General features: G+C 39.2%; 1 pseudogene; it reads left to right on the top strand.

Moving 5' to 3' along the window:
* Window positions 1–12,817: 12,817 nt before the first annotated feature.
* On the top strand, window positions 12,818–12,916 carry LOC142455731 (U6 spliceosomal RNA; annotated as a pseudogene).
* Window positions 12,917–25,958: the final 13,042 nt, after the last annotated feature.

The following is a 25,958-nucleotide window of genomic DNA, read 5'->3' as shown; positions in this document are numbered from 1 at the left end:
CATCACGTGGGTAAATGCGTCTTAGTCCTCAGAGTGACATCTTTGGATTCTTGCCACGCCCCCTAAACTCCTTTAAAGTGTCCTTTGGTAGCAGATTGGCTGGATTAAGTGCCCTTCTGAAGTGAAATTGCTGAAATATGACTTTTCAGCGTATGTCTCCCATCAAGCGATAAGGTAGAACCATGTAAAAAGCTTGTGTAAAACAATAGAGGAGATTAGTCAGAAGTTTTGTCATTCCTCTGCCCAAATAGCTCTTTATGAAACAAGATGATAGGGAATCCTGGGACCATCCAGAAAGGACATTCGTGGGATCTCTGTTCTTGAGAAGATCTCTAATTTCAGGTTTGATACATTCCTGGTCATCCCTGGAATCTTGTGGATTTAGTTTTCTTCAGTTTCTATGTGAACTCGTATAAAAGCAATTGGTAATCTGTTCATCAGTTAGTCTCTAAACTGTTCTGCTGGGTGACGCTCATCTACAAGGTCTCTTTCCACAAATGTTGATTGGATTCTTTTGTACCTATGTGGCTAAGTCCACATGTACAGCAAACATCCATGTGGAGGAAAAATGGTATCTGCAATGAATAAATTGTTAGCCTTGATAAATTCTATCATGTGATCTCCAGTTTTATTTCTATTGCCAAGTCCATGTTTTCCAACCAACAACCTTTTTGTGTTTCCAATTGTTGCACACCAGTCACCAGTGCATCTTGATTTCATACTTGATCAATTCCTAGTGACAGAAAACCAAAGACCAAACTCACTGCCACAGAGCTGATGCTGATTCCTAGTGACACTATGTAAGGTTTCCACGTATTGGTAAGCTTCACAGGAACAGATAGCCTCACCTTTGTCCTGCTGAGCATAGGGTAGGTTTGAACACCTGACACTGTAGAGTACACTCCAGTGGTTACCCAACAGCACCACCAGATTTTGATTTTTAAAATCTTCATTTTTTTATCCTCTTTGCCATTACCTGTTGGTTCACAATTTGAATGGCAGTCACATTACCTGGTCTCCCTTGTGTGCTCATGGACAGTATTGTAAACTGACAGAGTGGGACTTCAGAACAGGTTTGGAAATGGTATTTTTGACAGTGAATATGATACCATTCTTCTTCAATTTGTCTTTATTTGCATAGTAGACTATAATAGCTCTGTGATTCAAAATTGCCAATATCACTTGATTTCCATGGTTTCCACCAATGCCTAGAATATTGATCATTTGTATTCCATTTCATTAACAGCTATTGGTTATCTTAGATTCATAATGCATACATCATATTCTGATATTTAATGGTTTCTTCTCTGAGTCAGGCACTATTATCAAATGAAGCCTCTCTATTCCATCAAACTGAAAAACACTCGACCATGAGGTAGTCTGGAAGCTCTGCTGAAATCTGTCCACCAGGAGTGACACTGAGTGCACCTGTGATAGCAAGGCATAGCTTCCAGGACCACAGCCATATGACAACCACTGTGCCACAACAAACTGACAAATAAGCGGGGCTGGGGAAGCTTGGATTACGTAATCTCATCAAGATATTTTGCAAATGATAGGTAATATCACTAAACTTTGTTACCACAATTAATCACGCACCCTCCAAAACGATCCTTTGCTTATTGTAATAGGATCCAACATGATTTTTGTTTTAGAAGGACCCAAAATTATCCAATTTTTTGTTTTAATAAGATCAGGAAAATAATAGTTTAAGGCTTTTAGTTTTATGTTGAGTAAATCATGGCTGACCATGTATACAATTTAAATGAAATTTAATCCCTTCAACATCAGCATCCCAATAGAGTCAGTAGTGTACTGACACTGGGGAATTGCCCAAATAAATCTGTAGGAGATTCTTTCTTTAGGGAGGAATAGACACTTTGAACGTTACATATTATTTCTGGTTGGTGATCTGCCGTATTTTAAAGAGAGAGAACACCAAATGAATCCTAGAATGAAAGCAAGGGAGTGTTTATTTTCTCCATGAAACTTCTAATATTTTTACATCAAACGATTCCTAAACACAACACATTTTAAATGCAACTACCATCTCCAAACCTCAACACATTTCACATCATCATAATTCCAAAATCAACGCTATTTGACAGTGCACTTAGTGAGCGCATGGCGAAACTGGTTAACTTCCAGGAAGTTTCTAACTAGGGCACTTTCCCAACAGATAGGGACATGTTCATTTCTCCATTTTTAAGTAAATTTCTGTCTGCACACATTTTTTCATAATTTGAGTGCACGTGCCACGGTTTTGCGGTTAAAGGGCTTAATATGCAAACAAGTGTTAATAGAAAACTATCCTGGAGGACTTGCTGTGTGCAAAGGGGAAGAAGAAAAAGATCTGCTCGTTGTGCAAATCAACCGGTTTTCTACTTGCCTAGGCATTTCCTAGTCTTTCACATTCTCTCCTTTTTATCATTAGGTGAAATTTAATACATATAACCCATCATTCCAGAGTTCAATCACATGAAGTAGAATTGTACAATTGCTAACACATCAGTTTCCAACCATCCTTTGTGGACATAGACTCCGTGACATCATCTCCCACTTTACCTGAGGTTTTTGTTCTCGGTGTGTGTGTGTGTGTGTGTGTGTGTGTGTGTGTGTGTGTGTGTGTGTGTGTGTGTTGGGGGGTGGTGGTGGTGCATGTGTGCATGTTTTCTTTCCAGAAATGTCTGGGTATCTTTAATATGCTAATATATGTTACTGATACTGTACAAGAGAATTTAATGTGCATCTATCCTAAGTCCATTTGCCCGAGAACCTTAAAAAACATGATTATCTCTGATAACGTGGGGTCCTATTAAAATGTAACTTGAGGGAGCTTGGAGCATTTTCCCAGATAAGTCTGTTTTTTAAGAGCTCTGGAAAAGTCAGTTCTTAAGTCTAAGTATGAGCTATGCCTTCACTTTGCTCGGTGGCCTCTCCTCCAGTCCCTGTATCTTATATTTATGGAAAAAAATAGCTGCTGTCCATTAACTCTATGAAGGCGGTTGCATCTTCGTCTTTTCTCTTTACTAATTAATTCTAATCCCTTGAAGCTTTCATCATAGATTCCAGTTTACAACTCACAAGCCATTCTTAATGTTGTAAATGTTCATGCACTTTGTCTAAGGCTGTCTGAGAAATTAGATGCCTAAACTTTGAAAAGAATACTTTACCAAAGTAAGGGAGGTTTTTTTCCCAAAGATGGGATTTGTCATTACTAAATTCCAGGACAATGTTAATTGTTAAATGAAAATCATATAAAATACTACATGGGAAAGATTACATAGTATAACTTTAATCTGCATGGTACTGGCATATCCCCGAATAAAGTTCTTCCCTTCGTTATGTCCTCTTTAAATCTGGTTCGAATCTTGCCATAACTTGTAGGACATAAGGCACCCATCTATATTTCCACATCTAGGGTTTAGTGGGAAATGGGCATCCCTCTTCTAGGGAAAGCTGCCATGTAGTGTCATCCCACCAACCCAGTCCCTCAAAACAATATTTTCCACTTCATTAAAAAAACCTTCCATTTCTGATAGCACAGGGTTTTGATGGCAATAACAAAAACCCAAGCAGAAAATAATTCTCTCTTGAAAGACGTTATTAGGACACATGTTGTCATGAGTCGCCAGTGCGTCAATTTGGATTCATACATGCAGAACAGAACTGCTGCTTAGTGCTTTGGAGGCTGCTGCCTTTGGGAGCGGCTCAACACAGGTCTATCTTTCCAGGAGATTCCAATTGTCCTACTAACCAATTACACCACCCAAGAATTCCATAGGGAGGGAATGTGTAATAAATACTCATAGTTTTCCCACCTTAAGTAAACCGTACTCCAATTTCAACTCGGAAATTGGAATTCTGCTGTAGAGACGTTATGAAGCAAAACATTTATATATCCAAGATACAAGATTTCTCCACTGCTAAATGGAAAGGATTTTGATTTAAAAGTTGAGACCAAGGAAGGAAATAAAAAATGCTGTTAAAATGAAATTTATATCAAAACAACCAAATGATCAAAGGCATATTCTGATTTTCTCAAGAGAAAAATATATTCATGGGCATCTGCTATAAACCCAAAACTAATGAATCCTCGAGGATTAGCCTTCCTTTAGAAGCATTCTACACGGTTAAAAACAAAATCCAAAATCCCAAACTTTATCATCTGTGGGGACTCAGATACTTGGGAGCTCAGTTTATGGCTGAAATCCAGAAGAAAACAATCCGTTAAATTGCCTGTTGTTGGAAAGGATGGCATTTGCGATGGCGATAAGGGTGGCAGTGGCTTGAGGGCAATTGATGGTAAGAAAGTCAGGGCCAGGGAAGGCAGAGATGTCAAATCAAGAGCACGGGCAGCTTTAGCGAAGTCGAGGGGACAAGCCCATGCGTCACTCAGTGTTCATTCACAGTAGAAACTGCCAGTCATGCCAAAAAGAGCTTCCTAAATATTAGAAATGATGGCTATTAGTGATTTAGACACAGATAAGAAAAACCAGAAAGCAATGCTGTGGCAAGCAGAGATTAGCAACTGAAGGAAGCCATGACCTGATCGAAGGGCCAGGGTACAACACTGTTAATGGAGCGCAGTGTGAGATGAATGAACGGATGAGGACCATCTTATGGGGACTGTATTCATCAAAGGATCCAGTTACTGCTGTACAGTAGTGCCCAGAGGGGGACAAAAGAGGGGAAAACAAATAAACCAGACTCTCTCTTCCTATCCTTTTGGTCTCTTGGGCTCCACTTTCAGTGGTAGTATTTCCACAGAAGATAATTGTCAAGTGAGCCTGGGTTTCTTCAGCTCACAGCAGATAAAATTGGACTCCTGGGACATAGAACAGCATAGTGACATGGGCCACCTCCTTACAAGTAAAAACATTAGTGGACTGGATGCACATTTGAACTATACCTAAGAATTAATTATTCTGGTTCTAAATGAAAAGCTTTCTCCATTTGACTTTCCTTTAAATATCTCCACCTCCACCACCCAAAAAACTCACTGCCATCAAGTAAATTTTGACTCATACAGATGCTATAGGACAGGATAGAACTGACCCGTTGTGTTTCTGAGAATATACATCTTTCCAGAAGCAAAAGCCTCTTCTTATTTCCCATGGATTGCCTGGTGGTTTCACAAGGCTGACCTTGTACCCCCAAGCAGGCCAATGCTTAGCCTACCAAGCCACGAGGGGCCATTACGTTAGATATCCCAAAATTATGAGATGATCCAAGAGTGGAAAAAACTTCAGTTATGAAAACGCCCAAGGACTCATATATGTACCAGACATGGGTGGCCAAAGTTGAGTTTCCCTCAACCAGAACAAACAGAAATTGTATGATATTATTTGTTGTTTGTTTCTAAGTAATTCTGAAATAATCTAAATATTAGGAAATACAATACAGATGTTTCCTTATTGTCACTGTTGCTAGGTAGTTTCAAGTTGGATCCTACTAAGAGCGACCATACGAACCACAGAGCATGTCATTGCCCTATCCTGTGCCGTCCTCAGAATTGCTATGTTTGAGCCAATTGCTGAAGTCACCATGTCGATCCCTCACATCCAGGCTCTTTCACTGTTTTGCTGACCCTCCATTTTACCAAGTATGGGGACAGGAGTCTCCCCATCACATGTCCAAAGCACGTGAGAATAAGTCTTAGCATCGCTTCTAAGGAGCATTCTGGTTGTACATTTCACAAGACCCAACTGTTCTTCTGGCCATCTGGGGTTCTTTCAATATTCTTTGCCAACATCATAATTCAAATGTAGGAATTCCTCTTTGGTCTTCCTTATTCCTGGCCCAATTTCACATGCATATGAGGCAATTAAAAACACCTCGAGTCAGAAGTGTCATCGTTCTCAAAGTGATTTCTTTACTCTTCAACATTTTAAAGAGGTCTTGTGCAGCACTATCTTTGATTTATTGGCTGCTGCTCAGTAGACCTTGGTTGTGGATGCACAGAAATCAAAATCCTGGACAATTAATATTTTCAATCATCTATTTGTCCAGCTAGGAAGAGTTTTATTTTCTTTAAGTTGTAATTCATACTGAACGTTGGAGTGCTTGATCTTTATCCGTAAGAAGTCCAAGTTTTTTGCTTTCAACAGCAGTTGTGTCACCTGCCTATCCCAAGTTGTTAACGTCCCTCCCTCCAATCCTGAAACCGCATTCTTCTGATGGGCATCCAGTGGTCAAAGGATGTCACCCTGGTGCACATCTTTCCTGAGTTTAAACCATGTAGGGTCCCCTTGATTGATTCAAAACTGTGTCTTTTTCTATGCACAGGTTCCACAGAAACACAACGGCGTATTCTGGAATTCATTCTAAACAATTTATCCAACATGTATTCACCTATTTCAATTAGCAGATTACAAAGATGATAATGAATGTCTGTGTTGGTTTTAAGGTTGGTTCTTTAAAATCAATCCCAAAAGTTCTGTGAAATCATCTTTGTCTTTCATCTTGACAAGTGCTAGCTCATTTAGCATTTGATAGCTTGATTTAAGGAAGTCTTAGACATATTCAAAAGTAAAAAATACAGTGGCAATAAGGGAGATCCTGTGTTGTTTTATTTTGCTCTTGCTTTCACAGATTAAACCACGTATTCTGCTCAAAGTTACAAAGAGCAGAGACTCAGCTCTGTTCTCAATCCAGAGTAGTTCTGTCTACATTAAAATCGCTAGATTTACCCTCCTCATTATAGCCCTTTCTCATTAAAAACAATGTTTGCCTTCTTTCATAACGGAATCACAGGGTAGACGTATTGTACTTGCTCCCCTACAAAGGAAGTGTTTTATTAGGCTGCTGACAAGATTCCACAAAAGGAATGCATCCACGAACTTTCAGAGATTGTTCCTATCTGTATACGTCATTGAACGAAAATGTATACAATAAATATTTAAAATAAAATAGCTCAAGTGCTAATGATGTTTGTAAACATAAAACCCACTTTTTAAATAATGTGGAGAAAGGAGGAAGGATATGAGAAAGAGTGAGTGGCTATGTTCAAATCACAGGTGAGGGTCTAAGCCTGCTTATGAAAACTCTAACATGTTACATTGAGAAGACTATTAAAAATATTTCAACACACAAAAAAGTCAATGGAACAAAGGAAGTAAGTCGTGACTATATCGGCTCGTCAGGAAACAGGATTGCTGTTTTCTGTGGAGTCTTTGTTGCTGCTTTTCTAACGCTTCAGTGGTTGAAAGGATATCATACTGAGAGGACTTACTGCCACTTCATTGAGCCCTGGGGGATTTGTCACAATTTTGGAACCTGAGTGGCCTCAACTTTTACAGCTCTGGTCTTCAGATGTGACAGAAAGCAAACAGACCCACCGAGAGAATTGAGTATTAGTTACACGGAACTGAACATGAACATATTTTAAATCATTGGACAAATTTCAGGTGAATTTTTCCGTTTTACATTAGGTCAGATGACCTCATAATTTCCTTCAAAGCCTGTGCTATACTCAGGAGCTTCCAAGCAACAATCTTTATTTTGTAGCTGTTCACGGATCACTCTGAACTTCTAAACTCTTAAAGGAAATAAATAACTATAATGTGGAATTCCTTTACTATTCCTTTTAGACTATTTTGTATGTGTCATTTCACCAAAATCCTCAGAAAGGAGAGAAATACTTAACTCTTCATCCCCAAGAGAGATGGTAAACATCATCTACACAGCCTGTTCTCCAGGTAGATCTGCAGAAGAATGGAATGGAGTCCAGGATCTCAGAATTCAGGGATGTTTCTTATTCCCTGAAGTTTGATATCTTCTATGGAAAAACACTTCTACATTTTTCCCTTCACTTCAAGCAAATGTAGTAGCTGAAATGCTTATTTAGTCACTGTTTCCCTCTGATTCATTTTAAGTGAGGGCCACACACCTCAAAGCCCCATCCTGAACCCCGGGGATTCATGAAAGTTGGAAACAACTTCTACCAAGGCCTCAGCATTGTTTCAGGAACAAGGATATGCACACTAAAATCTACTTGCCTATGCCTTTGGCACTTGTAGAAGATTCCAAGAAAAGTACAACTGAGAAGAAAAACATAGTTTGGGTATGTCAATGGTGTCCTAAATTATATATGAAATGACAGTACATAATTTAATTTCATCATTTCCACTCCTGTCTCTGGGCAAGTAGTTTAGATTTAAGTCAATTATAGGATTTTGAGTAATTGTGGATTTTCCATTTCCAACTTCCAAAAGAAAAACAAAATCTAAGCTTAAAAATAAAATCAATCAGTATTTTCACTAACTCTGAGAAGTTCTCATAAAGCTTCAATCTTTGAAATTGCTTGTTTATATATTAATTTTAAAAAGATTTTAGTGTTGAATAGTAATAATACTTGATGGACACTTTTATTTAAATAACGACTTTCCAACAAACACAAATTACACATGTGGGCCCCAAGCTTCTCAACGCCAAAGGACTATCATCTGTTCAGGAAACTTCCATTGAGCATTAAATGATATGGAAACTAATTTAGGGAAAAAGTCAGATTAAATACATATGAAAAAGCCAATAGACCAAATTGGAAAGTGAAATTATGATTTTTTTAAAAGAGGAAATGATTATGTCTAATAAAAATCATCAAAACTTTGGTTAGTTAAAACACTCAAAGTATAAATGAAAACTTCCCCAAAGGCCACCAATAACAAGAGGGGAAGAGCAGAAAGCAAGGTTCACAATGTGAACAAAGAGATGAACTGTCTCAAACTCAAGGAGCCCTGGTGGGGTGGGGGTTACGCATTGGGTGGTGGGGTGGGGGTTACGCATTGGGTGGTGGGGTGGGGGTTACGCACTGGGTGGTGGGGTGGGGGTTACGCACTGGGTGGTGGGGTGGGGGTTACGCACTGGGTGGTGGGGTGGGGGTTACGCATTGGGTTGTGATTCTTGTGGTGAGAAGCTGAAAATAACAGCAGCTCCCAGGCAGAAACGGGGCTTTCTACTCCCGTAAACAGTTAGTCTCAGACTCTCTAGGAGTCATCACTGACTTGATGGCAGGGAGTGAGGAATCTAAAAGAAAACTAAAAAGAAAAGCAGGCACTTTATGAGAAGACATCAAAAGAGATTTAGTCTCGTGTGTGCCCCTTCTTTTTAATTACTGAACAAATATGTCTTTAAACAGTTAGGTAAGGGAGAATACAGGACACTTGTCCTTGCCTTGTTTACTTAAAGAGAATGGAAATACAACATATTGGGAAAGTTAGATATGCATCAGAGATTAGATATATATGACCAACAAATATATCTTCAAACATTTTACATCATTAGTATTCAAAAAACCTGCCTCATAAGCTAATGAAGTAGATTCCACCTATCTGATTGGCGTTTGGTTTTTTTTCAATAAGGAGACATTGAGAAGATCACACTGAACCTCCCCCAGGAATCCAACACAAACTGCACACTTGTGGAAGGGCACTAGGGAAATATATATGAAATAATTAAGAATGCAAATATCCTTCAGATTCTCCAAGAATATGCCCTGGGAAATAAACACATGACCAGAGATGTATGTGAAATGTCCATTGTAATGGCAAACAAATGAAATAATGAAGATCATTGAATAAAAGATTTTAAATAAATTATGCCACATAAACAATGAACAATTCTATAATATTTTATGAAATACATTTATAACTGAACGTTAAAGACTGTTTTTGGATTTAAAAGTATATTTTATGCTTCAAAGTATATATCTATATCTCTCTATAGATATTCTCAGACACACATGTAGAAATACAGAATTAACTGATGTCAGAGTAAGAACATAATAATGGAAAGAGAAAGTAAAAGTTTTCCCAAAATGATAGAATTTTAGCTTTTTCTTTCCACTCATCTGCTTCCCCCTCCCCTAATTATAATGAGGAGGAGCCCTGAGGGAATAAGGGATTATGTGTTATGATGCTAAACACTGTTCACTCTTCAAACTCAACCAGCCACTCAGCGAGAGATGAGACCTCCTGCTTCCTTGAGAATGTACAGTCTGGAAACCCACAGGGACAAGTCCACAGTGCTCTCTCCAGAGTTAGGAGGAGGAGGAATTTACTCGAGAGCAGGGAGCTTGGTTTTGAGTTAATTATAATAATATGAACATGCACTTTTTATATAATAAATATAATAAAATCAGTTGATGAGAAGCACTTCACCTAAAAAATTTAAAAAAAGGAAAAAGGAGGCAGGAATTTTTAAAACATTTTATTAGGGACTCATACAACTCTTATCACAATTCATACATACATCAATTGGATAAAGCACATCTGTACATTCTTTGCCCTCATCACTTTCAAAGCATTTGCTCTCCACTTAAGCCCCTTCCCTCCCCTCTCCCCTCTCCCTCAGGAGCCCTTGATAATTTATAAATTATTATTTTGTCATATCTTGCCCCTCCCTTCACCCCCTTTTCTGTTGTTCATCCCCCAGGGAGGAGGTCAAAAGTAGATCCCTGTAATTGTTTCCCTCTTTCCAACCCACTCACCCTATATCCTCCCAGTATTGCCCCTCACACCCCTAGTCTTGAATGTATCATCCACCCTGAATTCCCTGTGCCTCCAGCTCCTATATGCACCAGTGTACATCCTCTGCTCTATCCAGACTAGCAAGGTAGAATTCGGATCATGGTAGTTGGGGGGGAGGAAGCATTTAGGAACTGGAGGAAAGCTGTATTCTTCATCGGTGCTACATTGCACCCTGACTGACTCATCTCCTCCCCTAAACACCTCTGTGAGGGGATCGAGGAGGCAGGAATTTTACAAAAGCAAATGTTAAAGAAGAAATAACAGCAAAAAATGTAGGTAATTTTACATTTTATATGTTCTATTAATATTTGTATTACAGTATTTATGATATAACTTATATGTAGCACTATTTATTTTCAAAAAACATAACTAATAAATATCAAAATATCTTATCTTTGAAAGTACAAGTTATTGTTTATAATCTGTTATAACTTATTACATTTCTGTCAAACATATGATATAAAACTAAGCTGCCCAAAGGGGTTAGCATTAGGATTTTATAAATATTTGCTAATATGATATTTAAATTCACATACTGAAAAGAAAGCAGGCATGACTAGTTTTATAAAGAATATGATTCTTTTATGTCATTAGAAATGCTTATATGATCCAGATAATTAAACAAAATAAGAAAACTTCTCAATGGATATAGATTTAAAGAACTGTGCAGGAGTTTCATATTAAGAACCATTTTAAAATTATTTTAATTAGTGAATGTTTAAATGATTGTCTAATTATATAATCTTAAAATAGAAAAAGACCACTTATAAGCATCATCATAAAGAGTTTTTGTTTTCACAAATTCGATTGAACTTAGAATATCTAAATTCAATGGCATAAAAAGTAATTCAAATGCAATTTGTGGGGTCTTAAAGAGCACCTGCGATGACGTGAGATGGTGTGTTAAATATACCACCAATTACGGGAACAACGGGTATTTTTCTATAAAAACCTAGTAACACAAAGTATTAATTCAAAGAAATGGAATCATCTCCTACCCCTCTCCCTTCTCACTCCAGCATTTTATAAAGTGGTCATTTTAAAGCTATGAGAGTACATACTGATAATTCTGACACAAGAGTTGAATTAAAACACAGATGAAATATTATGGTTCGGTTTCAAAGCTGTATCTGTAGAAGAGTCAAAATAAACACTTAGTCTTTTCAAATAGCACCGCCAAAATTCATTAGACTCACTTTGGCTATAGATTTTAAAGTATGATTTGTGCTTGCACCGTGACTACAACCATTTAACTATATTATTTTCTAAAGGATATACTTATTATTTTCAACTATCTATCACCCACCTCTGCACTAGTTACATAATTTCATGTTCACTTGATGACATCATAAAAGTGTAGGGGTGGAGTCTAGCCTGTCCAACGGGTCATGGCCTGATGGTGACTCATGGTGAGTGTGCCCTTCTTCTAGGAATCTCCCCTCTCTCCTTCTGCCTTCACCATCCCATTGGCTGATCCTGATGCTGACCAGAGCTTTGGAGATGGATGTAACTACTGTCATTGATTCCACACACCTTTTCACCCACCCACCTGAGATCTTCCTGCATTCTGCTTGTGACTGTGTGAGTCTGAAGAGGGACTTATGGGTTAGAATCAGACTTAGTGACTTGACTTGGACTGAGCTGGGATGTTTTCCTGATATATAAAGCTTCTTGATTTAAACAACATATGAAAAATCAATGCAATGTGTTGCGACATAGTTTACATACACAGCCTCACATAGCCCTTTCATGCTGTGAGAAAGGTATTGCTATGTCCATGTTACAGATGAAGCCATGGTACTTAAAGAGAAGAGTTCTGTAGCACCCTATATCATGGTTCCCAAACTTATTTGACCTAATGCACCCCATTTAAAAATACCATTCATTGTCCCCATCACAATTAAAACTTTTGCACCCTAGCCAATAATTCAGAGTAAATTGTATGTATCTGCCTTTTTAGCCCCCCCACCCCGGATCATTCAAGCACCCTACAACTGTCAGTATCACCCACTTGGGAACACATTGCCTTTTATACCTGCTTCTACACCCTCATCTCTCTGTCATTCCTAAGTCTTAGTTTCATTTTCCATGTACAAGATATATCAACCATGCATTCCTGCAAGAACTTTGCACTGTTTCCTCTTTGAATAGCTTCTTTCCCAGGTTCCATATTTAAGATTTTACTCAGAAAGGAAGTGTTGTGAGAAAAGTATAAAATCCACAAAAGGGAAAAGGTGAGGAATGACATTATCTTATGGGAGGGAAAAAAGTACACTGAGGGGTAAAAATAAACCAAAAAGGTTAATGATATTAGAATTATACAGAGAAGATTAGCATGACCCCTGCCCAAGGATATCACACAAGTTTGTGAGATATTCCATATATTTTATAATTATTCTCCATTAGTTCTAACCTTCATTTCATCCTTTCAAAATAATATATTTTTCACAATCTTTAAACTACAACTATCTGATTCTTTTTTCCCTCTTTCTTCTACTACTTTCCCATCCATTTTTTAATCGTTCCCCTCTCGCCTACTCTGCCACTTTATCCCCACTAACTGTTCCAATGTGTCTATTGTTCTTCCACTGCACCGCTCAACAGAGTTAGTTACCCACACACAACCTACCTCCCTGTCCCCCTTATAGCTACACCAAGATGTCCAGGAAACAAAAGAGAACTTACAGGTACACACACACAACACCAATAACAAAGAGAAATAGGCACAAATAAGTGAGAACACCGAGACCTACAGGAAACAGCTGGGATTGAACAGGCAGCAGAATCATCTGAAGAATCCAAATGAATGGTGACTGTGCATGTTCAATGGATGAGACATGTGTCTGAGAGAAAAAAGAGATTAGAAAAGTGAAAAACCTCACCATAAGCCTTACAAGAAAAATTTCAAACAGAAACCCAGCAGTCAAACACAAAGATAATAGAATTATTGTCTGCTAAAAGAATGGAGACACAGATTGCAAGACATGAAAACTCAAATTAGTGAGGTTGAAGACAAATCTTTTGATTCCAATCTTAAAGAAGAGCAAATAACAAAAAATGCAAAGGAGACCCAAGAAAGTCATAGGACTATGTGGGGCACAATCAAGAGGAAGAGCCTACAACTTATAGAAATTCCAGAAGGAATCCGCATAGACATCCTCAGAGAAAAGTTCCTGAACTGCATAAAATATGAAAAAAGAACTATACAAGAACCTGAAAGAACCCCAATCAGAATGTGTCCCCAAAAGAAAAATAGCATGATGTGATATGGCCAAAAACAAAGACAAGGGTAGAACTCTGATAAAAGTCAGAGAGAAAAAAAACAGTAACATACAAGGGACAATAAATAGAATAAGTTCAGAATTTTCAGCAGAAACTATGCAAGCAAAAAGACAATAGAATGACAAGTGTAAAGTCTGGAAGAAGATAAACGGCAATCGAGATTCATGCATCCAATAAAATTATCACTCAAATATCATGGAGAAAAAAAATTAATTTTCAAAAACAAGATCACCACAACAAAAAATTCTAAACAGGGTGCTATGATAGTAGAAAAATCTGAGACCATCAATATCAGTAGTAGAAAAATCTGAGCCCAACCTTAGAGACAATTCCTCACAAAAACCAATGCACTCAAAGCAGTGCCCCAAACAGTGCAGAAATAAAGGAAAAACAAAGAACCCAATTATACAACGTATACATGACATGTGTACGCACGCACACACACACACACACACTCAAATCTAAATAACAGAAACAAATGGGTACATATCCATATAATACCACTGATCATTAATGGATTAAATGCACCATTCAAGAGATGGAGAGTAGCTGATTGGATAGAAAAACAAGATCTGCCAATATTCTGTTTGCAGGAAAAACACTTCAGACACAAATATAAAAACAGACTGAAAATAAAAGGATAGACAAAAGCATATCAAATGAACTGCAAAAGAATAAAAAGGTGTGGTAGCATTAATCACTGAAAATAAAATAAGTTTAAAGACAAATACCATAATGAAAGACAAGAAAAGGCAGTACATAATGATTAAAGAAATTATAGAGTAAGACATGACCATAATAAGCCCATATAATTACAATGAAACATCCTCAGAATACATTAATCAAATGCTCACGGAACGAAGAGAGAGATGGGCAGCTCAACAGTCATAGGAGGAGGTTTCAATATGCCAATCTCAAGGAAAGGCAGTTCATCAGGAAAGAAACTCAATAAGATCATAAAAGAACTAAACATCACAATCAACCAACTGAACTTCCTAGCTGTATACAGAACACTCTATCCAACAGCAACACAGTATACATTCTTCCCCAGTGCACACAGAATATTCTCAATAATAGGCTACTTTTCTGGCCACAAAACAAGCATTAATTTTTTAAATGAAAAAACAAAACTGAGATCATACAATCCATTTTCTCAAATCACAATGCTATAAAAATAAATTAACAACAGAAGGAATTGGAACACAAAGGCAAATACATAGAGAATGAATAACTGCTTAAAAACAGCTTGATAAAAATCAAATATCAGATGAAATTAAGCAAAATCTTTGAAAGAAACAAGAACAATAACAAACATACCCAAACCTCTGGGACACAGCAAAAGAAGATACCAAGTGTCAATTTATAGCAATCAGCACATATATGAGAAAAGTGAATCAGTCCAAAGTCAATACTTTATAACGCAATACCTCCCACAGCTGCAACAAAGGCCACAAAAACAAGCAACAGAAGAAAAGAAATCATAAAGATTAGAACAAAAAATAAACTGAAAACCAAAAAGCAACGAAAAAATCAACAAGACAAGCAGTTGCTTCTTTGAAAGAATCAATAAAATTGACAGACTTCTGACAAGCTTACTGGAAAAAATAGAAAATGCAAAATTGTAGAATTAGAGATGGAAAGGGTGACATAATAGTAGATCCAAATGAAATAAAAAGAATAATAACACATACGAAAGACTGCACTTGAATAAATACCTAGATATTTTTTCTGCCACCTACCCAAATTCATGCAGATGGATATGGAAAACCTCAACAGACCCATAACAAAAGGTTACTTATAAAAGCACACCATCAACGCTGAATGGCGTGGAAATTAATGTTTCAAGAATGACAACATGATAAAAAAATCTTGGCAAAAAAGTAAGTCGTAAGAATAAAAGATAGATAATAATACTACCAAGAATACTTGTTATAAAGCTGTTGGTGAAAATTATCACAAACTTTCTAAGAACACAAGCCAGTACACTAAAATGTCCAGGAAAAGCTGAATTAAAAATGAAACACAAAGAATTTTTATTGAACTCATTCTACATTAACCTTTAGAGATTTATTTATGTAAGAGATACATGAGGGAACTGATGCTCAAAGAGATTAGTTAATTTTCTTTGATCATGCATCTATGTTATTTTTAAAGGGCCCTGATGGCATAGTGGAATATATGTGGGGCTGCTAACTGCAAAGTCAGCAGTTCTAAACTACCAGCTGCTCTGTGGGAAAACAATGAGGCTTTCATTTGCTGAGAAGATTCAAGTGAGTGTGTGTTGGTGTATGTGTGACTATATGTGTGTGTATCCTCACACACACACACACATACACACACACACACAGATAGGAACGACCTACACATTGTTCACTGCGAAATATACAGGTGTTAGCTCTCAAATATATTTAAAGAAACTGAGATGATTGAGATATATGTATGTGCATATATAAATCTATATGCACACACATATATTTCTGATATCAGTTACATAAGTGTGTGTAAGTAGATATAGTTTAAGTATACAATGCAAGAAACTTAAAAACCCAACCACCATATTGCTGATGTTGTGTTAAGTCTGTTCCCTGTCACAGCATCGTATGTACCACCGAACAAAACACTGCTTGGTCCCACGCCATCGTCACAATTGTGATGTTGCGGTCCATTGGCGCAGCCCTTGTGTCAGCGCACCTCATCCACGTTCACTTTTTCACTTCCCTTCTGCTTTACCACGTACTGTGTCCTTTCCTGGGACTAACCTCTCCTGAAAACATGTCTAAAGTACCCAAGTACATAAGACAAAGTCTTTCTCCCTTCGAAGGAGCCTTCTGGTGTACTGGTTTGTTTGTTTTTTTCTAGACTGGCTTGTTTGTTCTTCATCAATCGCAGTTCTTTCAATATACTTTTCTACAACCCTAACTCAGATGCATTGATTCTGCTTTGATCTGCCTCGCTCATGGCCCAGTACTCACGTACGTGGCGTGATTGAAAATACCATGGCTTGGTCCAGGTCCATCTTAGTCCTGCAAGTGACCCTGTCGTTCTTCAGTATTTTAAAGAGGTCTTGTGTGGCAGATTTGCCCAATGCAATAAGAAATTTTATTTCTTTACTGCTGCTTCCATAAGAATTGATTGTGGATCCACTAAAGATTAAATCCTCAACAACACTAACCTTTTCTCCATTTAACATGATGCTTTCTGTTGTTCCAGGTGTGGGACATTTTTAATTTCATCATAGTGAGCTGCAGTCCACACTGACAGCTCCAGTCCTAGGTCTTCCACAGCTTGCACTTCAAGTCCTCCTGGCTTTCAGCAAGCAACGCTGAGTTAATAAGGCTTCCTCCAACCCTGCGACCAGTTCTTCAGAGAGTCCAGCCTCCTGACCACCTGCTCGCTACCCAGGCTCAATAAGGAAGGTGAGAGGGACAACACGGACATCTGCCTATTCTGATTTCAACCACGGAGTATTCCTTTGCTGTTTGAAAGACTGACGCTTGGTCCACATGCAGGTCTCCCAGGAGTACAATAAAGTTCTGGAATTCACATTCTTTTCTACATTATCCATAGTTTGTTATGATCCACGCAGTCAAAAGGCTTGTACAGTCAGTAAAACACAAATAAACATATTTCTGATATACCCTACTAGGGTAGTTACATAATTTTCCTGTCAACTGGAAGATATACAAAAGAATGGAGTAGAATTTAGTCTGTCAATCAGGCCGCAGCTTGATGACCTCACTTGGAGACGCCACTGAGATACACAGCTCTCTCTCTGCCTTCACCTTCCTGCCGGCTGACAGAGCCCGGCGATGGATCCTTCTAACCCCTCACCATTGGACCCACACATATTGCACCCACTAGCTTGTGATCTTCCTGCATTCTGCATCGTTGCATGTGATTGAGTGAGTCTGAAAAGGGACTTATGGACCAGTACCAGACGTAAAGACTTGAATTGGACTATGGTGGGATGTTTTCTTAATATATAATTACTCCTTGACATAAAGCTCTCGTACATATATGCGAGCTTCTGAGTTTAAGCCTAACACACCTGTCTTCAGCCAAAATCTATCTGATCTCAGAAATGATGCAGCACATCTCATGCTATGTCTTTTCTGAATGTGGTTTGAATTTCAGGGAACTCCCTGCCAAATTACTTCTGCAACTGTTGCTGAATGATCATCTTCAGCAGAATTTTACTTGCATGAGATAGTAATAGCATTGTTTAATAAAGCCCACATTTTGATAGAAAGCCTTTCATTGGAATGGGTACAAATGAAGGTTTCTTCCAGTCAATTGGCCAAGTAGCTGTTTCCAGGTTTCTTGACATAGAAGAGTGAATGTTTTCAGTGTTTCATTAGTTTGTTGAAACATTACAACGGATATCCTGTCGGTCTGGTTTTCACTAACGCCTATAGCACAGGTTGGAGTCTCCCTTCAGTAACACTGTTTCGTATAATACCTCGTGAATGTCAACAATGATTGACTGTTGACCAGTTCTTGTTGGTACAGTGACTTTGTGTTTGAGGGGTACCCCCAAAAAACTGGAATTATTTTTTGAAAGCTATGTATTAAAAAAAGTTTTTTTACAAAACCACCTAATCACCTTCAAAGTATTCTCCCCTATACTCAATACATTTGTCATATCTGAGATTCCATTCTTGGAAACATTTTTCAAACACATTTGTTTAGATGTCTGACAGAACCTCCCTCGTTTTTGTTTTTTTCTTCACCTCTTCTATGTTACCAAATCCCTGTCAGGTCGGGACCCTCTTCATTTGTGAAAACAAAAAGAAATCGCACAGAGTGAGGTCAGGTGAGTAAGACGCGTGGGGGAAGAGAGACACAATGTTTGTTGCCACAAACTGGCGCACTGAGATGACTGCGTGAGCAGGTACATTGTCAAGGTGGCAAAACAAGTCCCCCTTCTGCCACCAACAGGCCTTTTTGGTCGCACACTGTTACGCAATCTTTTCAGAACCTCTAGAAAGCGTGATGAACAGTCTGACCTGGTAGAATGTACTCCAAATGCACTATATCCCCTCATATCAATAAAACAAATGAGCATTGAGTTTTTGGGGGGCGTGCCCGCTGACGTTAAGCACGTTCCTCTGCTGTGATCTTCTAATGTCAAGTCTTGGCATAGTTCATCATAGTACTTCACTTCGTCTTCTCAGGCTGCCCTCTGACAGTTGCTGTTCTGCTCTTTTACTTCATCATTTCTTCCATCGGCTTTAGCTGCTCTAAGTCTAGAGCAAGTTTCAGAGCCTCTGCTGACATCTACTTTGATATTTTCTTTCGTTCACATCTTTTAAATGACCTCCCCTTCCTCCATGTATGTTCTTGACATAATCCCACAGCCCATCAGGCTTCCTGTCATTTGTGTTCAAGGTCAAATCTCTTCCTTACTATCGTCTTGAAATTCAGACGGGATATACCTGAAAACATATTTTGGCTCTCTTGGATTTGTTTTCATTTTCTTTAACTTTCACCTGAACTTACATTTGACCAATGATGGTTCCACAGTTGGATTCTGGCCACATTGTCGCCTGCTTACATTGAGTTTCTCCATTGTGTTTCCAAAAGATGTTTCCCCACAGTTTGATTGTTCTACATTCCATCTGGTGAATCCACATGTATAGACACGGTCTATGCTGTTTGGGGGAATAAAGGGGGGTTTGCAGTGAAGTAGTTGTTGGTCTTGCAAAATTCTACCACACAACTTCCAGCCTCCTTTCTACCACTTCAGCCCTATTTTCTAGCTGTTGTTTCTCCTGTTGTGTTTCCAGCTTTTGCTCACCTACCAGCACTTAGTCTGTCAATGTTCTGCTGCTTTCCATAAAGTTTTCTGTATATCTGACAATAGCACACTGGCATTTGTAATGTTTCCAGTAACGGATCACTCAGAAGTGGATGGCCTATTCCTTCTTGGCAGTCTGTGCTTCGTATGGAGTCTCTGCCCTCAACCTTTTCACCTTTGATGATCTTCCCATGTTAAAATTACCACTCATCTAGTTTCCAGCTAATACTGATTTCGTTATGCAGCCTTCTTGGGAACCACATCCTTTAGGTGGACCCCCCTTTTGCTCCAAAGGTGCAACAGCTAACACATCTGCCAATAAGGAACTGCAGGCACCAAAAGGGTAAAATCCTTGAGAGCAAGGCTGAAGTTCATGTGGGGTTCCCTCTCTTTCTAAGTCCTAAGCTCTGAACTTCACGTGTCCTGACTCACAACATGACACTTGTCTTTTGCTCTTGTGTGTTCATCAACATTCCCGTATTTGGATCAAGATTGATGGTTTACAAAACACCTTCTCGGATTTTGACCAACTGGATCCTCACGTGACTATGAAACAGGTAAGGAGATGTTTGTCTTTCTCACCTCTATCATGAAAACCATGGAAGGGTAAGCAGCCTGAATCAAGTGAACATGCGGCAAAATTAAAGCTTGCACCTCTAGCATCCAAATGTGAGTTCAAAATACCGACTGCCTCAGCACTACTTTTTTCCCATCCTACATGTTCAGGAACCACCAAAATTTGTCTTCATACTGCTGAATTACTTGTTTAGAACTAAAAAAAATAAGAATCACAGAAAGAGATATAATGCCTGTCAGCTGCTTTAAATTATCTCCCCCTCCTACCCCCTGCCGTCTCGTTAGATTTAAATAGCAATCCCTATATAATGGGGAGTTGTAAATTTTCCTATTTTGTTACTTGACAAATGAGGTTTGTACTGAAAGCATTGCTTGAAGGTCTAGAATTTAGCCATATACCATTGAGTTACTATAATTGTTTGCAGGAAAGTTAAATCTAGGTTATTTGAAATATCCCTTTAATCACGATTAACTTGAGAAACAACTGAGATTTTAAAGGTACTCCAAATGATCTGCCATCACTTGATAAACAGTTAACCAAAGACAAAGGAAAGTCTCACTCTCCTTGCCTTTTATTCCTTTATCAATGCCTTACCATCCTCTGTGATTGCCAGAAAGACAAACTGATCTGTCTCGGTATAAGTACAGCCAGAATGCCTCTTAGAATCATGGACCGTGAGACTTTGCTTCATATACTTTATACATGTTAGCTGGAGAGACAGGAGCCTAAATCTGATGCCTGGCTGCGATCTGTAGGTTGGCAGTTTGAAACGACCAACTTCTCCTAGGGAGAAAGGCAGGGTTTCTACTCCTTTAAACAATTAGAGTCTCAGAAACTATACATATTTGTTAATCAACTATAAAAATGCCTGTTTTATAGGTTCCCTATGAGTCACCGTTGGCTCAATGGCCGTGAGTTATGTAAAGAGAACAGTTCAGCAAATAGGACCTGATTGAAATATGGAAAAGATATATTATGTGGATTTAACCCTAAATACTTTTTCTTTTTTTTAAAACAAAGAGGAAGAGGTCCGCAATGGGAAAGGGCTCTTCTGTGAGAAATGAGGTAACAGGTTCAGTTGGAACCTGGAAGACAGGCCTGCATTCAAAGCCTCAGTCAATCAATCACCAGCATTAGATGTGGAAAAGGATATTTCAACCACCTGCATCTGAGCTTCTGTGTCCATCAAATACGAATGAGGGTAGTTTTGTGGTTTCTGCATGTCTACATGGTCAGTCACAACCATGGTCCACAGGGACTAGCTCACTTTTCACAGCTATAAACGATATGTTCACCATTCCAGTATTTTTGTGATGTAAATTTAACACCAACGTGGTCCTTAGACACTCCACATACTGTCAAAGGCTACACTCCCATGAACAAAGCTAATGCCGTTGTGAAGGGGGAGAGGGAGAGAGCATCAGGACCTGCAGCGGTACCACCAACCTCCTCTGCGCCGTGTAGGCGGTTTTCTGCCCTACCCTTGTACTAGCTCCTTGTGCCCTGAGGTACTAGGCTTTTCCTGTTTATCTCCGACATACAAAAATGGAGTCAACGTGATGGGCTAGGAAAACAAGTGTTCCATGATGCTTTTCATTCATGTGACTTTGAAGAGGTTCAACTGCCTAAAATTATGTGGATGGAGAAGTTCCTTTGACATGGTGTTACAAGCTATCGAACATGGGTGGGGGAGCAGTGTCTAGCTGTAAGAATCTTCAATGTTGTACTTTTGTTATTAATTCTCTTTACTTAACTCTTTGATGACTTGTGGGAAACAAAAGTGGAGTCCAGTGGGATGATCGTGATAACTGAAGTGGCAAAAGTTGTAACATCTGTATTTCCCACAATATTTCCAAATAAAGTCAAAACTACTCCAAATTTAAGGCAAACTAACAAAAAAATTAAGGATTATACTAGAAATTTCAGTTAAAAAAATAAGGATAAAGGGCCTCGTGTTGGTAGAGATTCAGCAAAAAAAGAAAAGGAGGAAGCCGCTTCAAGAATGGAATCAAATGTAACAATTGTGTAATCGAATCGGCCTGCATAGTGTTTCCTTCTATCCTAAGTAGGCTCAGTGTGAGTTTGCTCTGACTAGACAGCACCTCGCAAGGGCAATAGAAACTGTTACTGTAAGTTCTCAGTTCAATTCCTTTTGCACAGGGTTCTCAAGTGTCTTTTTATAATGAGTTCTTTCATCCAATCTATCCAGATATATTTCAGCCTCATCACAGCTGGAACCTGGGCTACATTCCATTGTGAAGTCTTCCTCGGCCTGTGGAAGCCTTCCTCAACCCCTCCTTGCACCCTGCTCCAGATCTGAGGTCCAAACCCAGCTTCTGAGTGAGCCACTCCTCCCCAAGTCCTTTCTTCTCCCCACAGTGGCATCAATATGCTGACCCCTTTCTTGTCAAGAGTTTTACTAAGAATCACTAGAGGGAAAGAAAACCAACAAAAGAGAAGTTATAAGTCACACAATATAGTTTCTTACATAAAGTTTCTAGTTTCTTAGAGAGAGTCTCTGATTTGCCTCGAACCAGTATTTTGAAATATCTGCCACTAAAAAAGTTGAACGGCAATTCAGGAAAGAGGACAAAGATGGAATCACTGATTTCTTAAATGCTAACCAAGAAAATCAATCAAAAACAAGCTCTCTGTCACTGAATTGATTCGTACTCAGAAAGACTCTATGAAGCCAGGTGGAACTGCCCCTGTGGCTTTCTGAGACTATAAGTCTTTATGGGAGTGGACAGCCTCATCTAGCTCCTGTGGAGTGGCTGGTGGTTTCAAACTGTTGACCTTGTGGTTAGCAGCCCAATGTGTAACCATGACGCTACAAAGTCTCCTTTTAAAACCCTAACTAAAATCCACTAATTCCTACCCACCTGACCCTATCTAGACTTTCCAAGACTGTAAATCTTTCTGGGAGCCGTTAGCTTCCTCTTTCTGATTCCATAAATTCATTTCATATCATAGATCCCTGAAGATGGCTTGCCTTCTAGTTCAACTCTAGTTTATTCATTACTGGGCACTCCCCCTGCTCTCCCCTCGATTTTTGCATACTACCAAGAAGAAGACTGAATCAATGTTCAGTCACCTTCTCTTTCTCATAAATTGGTAAACAAACACCAGACATCGCTTGGAGACAAAGCTATCGTGTCCATCCTAGGGATGGCTATTTCAAAGTGGACTCATCTCCTCTCCGAAGTTCCACTCCTCTGCCCACACATCACACATTCTGATGAAATGTAAGTATGGAAATGCCCCTGAAGTTTTGTGGGAGGTCCTCTCTATGTGAAGGTCTTGTCAAGCCTCTGCCTTCCCTGACTACCTCCCACAACTCTGCTGCTTCCACCTTCATTGGCTAGACAAGGACACCTCTTTCCAAGATGGATGCCAATGGGGTCAACAGATCACCTGAAGTTGTCCAGGCCAGAGTTTCTGACATGACCCACCACATCCAGAAAATTTCTAGACATCAAGGGGCCAATATTCTTCAGGGAAAGACAAAAAAATGTTTGCTATACTCCTGGAAGTTGGCAAAATTTCTGTGGAGCCTTACTTCGGTCGTAGTACCTCTTTCTAGAATTAGAAATGTAAAACAAACAGAAAATATGTAGATGAATAGTTGGATAGGTGGATGGATGGATGGATGCAGACAAAACTAAAACAGACAAATTAAATTTGCTTCCTTATGTCAGAAGTAAATTTGCATCTATAAAATCCCATGGGAAGACACTTGATTACAGTCCCATTGCTTTCTCCCAACTGACCTCCCTTCACCAATTTCCTTGTAATGGATTGAACGTGAACAATTTGTTAAGGAGTCGAGTTGCTGGAGAGTGGGCAATGAAAGAAGAGAAGGAAAGACTAATGAGAAAGGGATTTCCACAAATTATGTTAGAGGGTCAAGTGCGAGTACTCTTCATTCACAATTTCTCCCCTCTATCTCTCCTGCAGACAGCAATAACGGAGTACTTGGGGAGAACGACCACTGCATGGACAGGTAGGAACGGAAGAAACTACAGGTAGTCAGCACGATGCACCAGGCATGACTGAGCCAATAGAAGGAGAGGAGACAGGTCAGTCAGGGTGCGATGTAGTACCAGTGAAGAATACAGCTTTCCCCTAGATCCTAGATGCTTCCTCCCCCCAACTATCATGATCCGAATTCTACCTTGCAGGACTGGATACGGCAGAGATTGTACACTGGTGCATATGGGAGCTGGAGGCACAGGGAATCCAGGGTGAACAATGCCTTCAGGACCAGGGGTGTGAGGCTGGGAGAGTGGAGGGTGAGCGGGTTGGAAAGGGGGAACTGATTAAAAGGATCCACATGTGACCTCCTCCCTGGGAGATGGATGGCAGAGACTCTGGATAGGGCAAGATATGACAAAATAACAATCTGTGGATTATCAAGGGCTCATGAGGAAGTGGGGAGCGGGGAGGGAGGGGAAAAAAGGAGGGCCTGATGCAGAGGGCTTAAGTGGAGAGCAAATGCTCTGAGAGTGATTAGGGCAAAGAATGTATGGATGTGCTTTATACAATTGATGTATGTATATGTATAGATTGTGATAAGAGTTGTATGAGCCCCTAATAAAATGTTTAAAACCAAAAAAAAAAAAGAAGATTGTTTATCACAAGAATCCTTCTCTCGTATTTCTGAAAAGGGTAATTCTCCTGGTGTTGTCCAATCTGGAAAGGCAGAGGAATACTCGGAATAAAAAATCTTTTGTCGAGAAAAAATATGACAATTCTACCTTCCCAGTGTTGTTATGTTTTGGGTTACTGTTAGCCAAGATTAAAACAACAACATAAGAGCTAGAAACCTTCTATTTAAGAACAAAAAGATGAAAACAGAGCATTTCCCTGAAGTATTTTGACAGAAAGGTAATTAAGAGGGTGTCACTCTGGACTGTTTGCACTTGACTCTTGGTTGTTTCACTCTTGTTTGACTAAAGAAGATCAACACGTAATGAGGATCTGTGGCTTCTGCAGGACTGCAAAGCACTCTGGATTCTAATGTATGTTTTATCAAGATCACTCGCTGTATGAGCACACGTGGATGTTTCTGTGGTGGGGGGGTTGAGGAATGAAGGAGATTAGGTGTGAATGTATGGGACCATTGTCATATACACCTAAAGAGCTTTTAGTCATCCATCATTATTTGTGGTAGCATCATTTGCATGACAAAACATCTCAAACATGCAGACTTGCTAACAGTGTCCTACAAAGGGACTATGCCACGTTCTGGAAGAGGCCCACTTGCTCCAAATGACATTTTTACATTTTGAAATGTGATTCACTGTCTGGAGTGTAGCCAGGCATGTGCCATTCTCAAGGGCTTTTAAGCAGTTGCAACGAGCCCCATAATTTAGAGTTGCGGCTAATGTATTTTACCATCACCTAATTGGGGACCATTCTTCTTAAGAACAAATGATGGACTCTTAGTATTTCTGCATTTCAAGCCTTATTGGCAGATTTGCTGATACTTGAGACCAACCTGTGCAGGTGGCTCCCTCTGGAGCCACGACTGGCCACCGATGCATGTTCTTTCCTGCACAGCAAGGGCTAGGGGAAGAACAATGAGTAGAACCAGCATTCCTAAAAATGTTTTCAATTAATGAGTGTGGTTCTTTCTGATATGACAATTAACACTTATATAGCTCTGGACCTGTGTCTTCATTTCATATACACCCAAACCTACTACCCAGTGCCACTGTGTTGATTCCAGCTCATAGCTACCCTGTGTAGTTGCCAAGTCTGTGAATCTTCC

Source organism: Tenrec ecaudatus, chromosome 8 (genome assembly GCF_050624435.1).
Source record: "Tenrec ecaudatus isolate mTenEca1 chromosome 8, mTenEca1.hap1, whole genome shotgun sequence".
Classification (NCBI taxonomy): Eukaryota; Metazoa; Chordata; class Mammalia; order Afrosoricida; family Tenrecidae; genus Tenrec; species Tenrec ecaudatus.
Note: the sequence above shows the minus strand (reverse complement) of the source record. Positions and strands in the feature narration are given on the sequence as shown.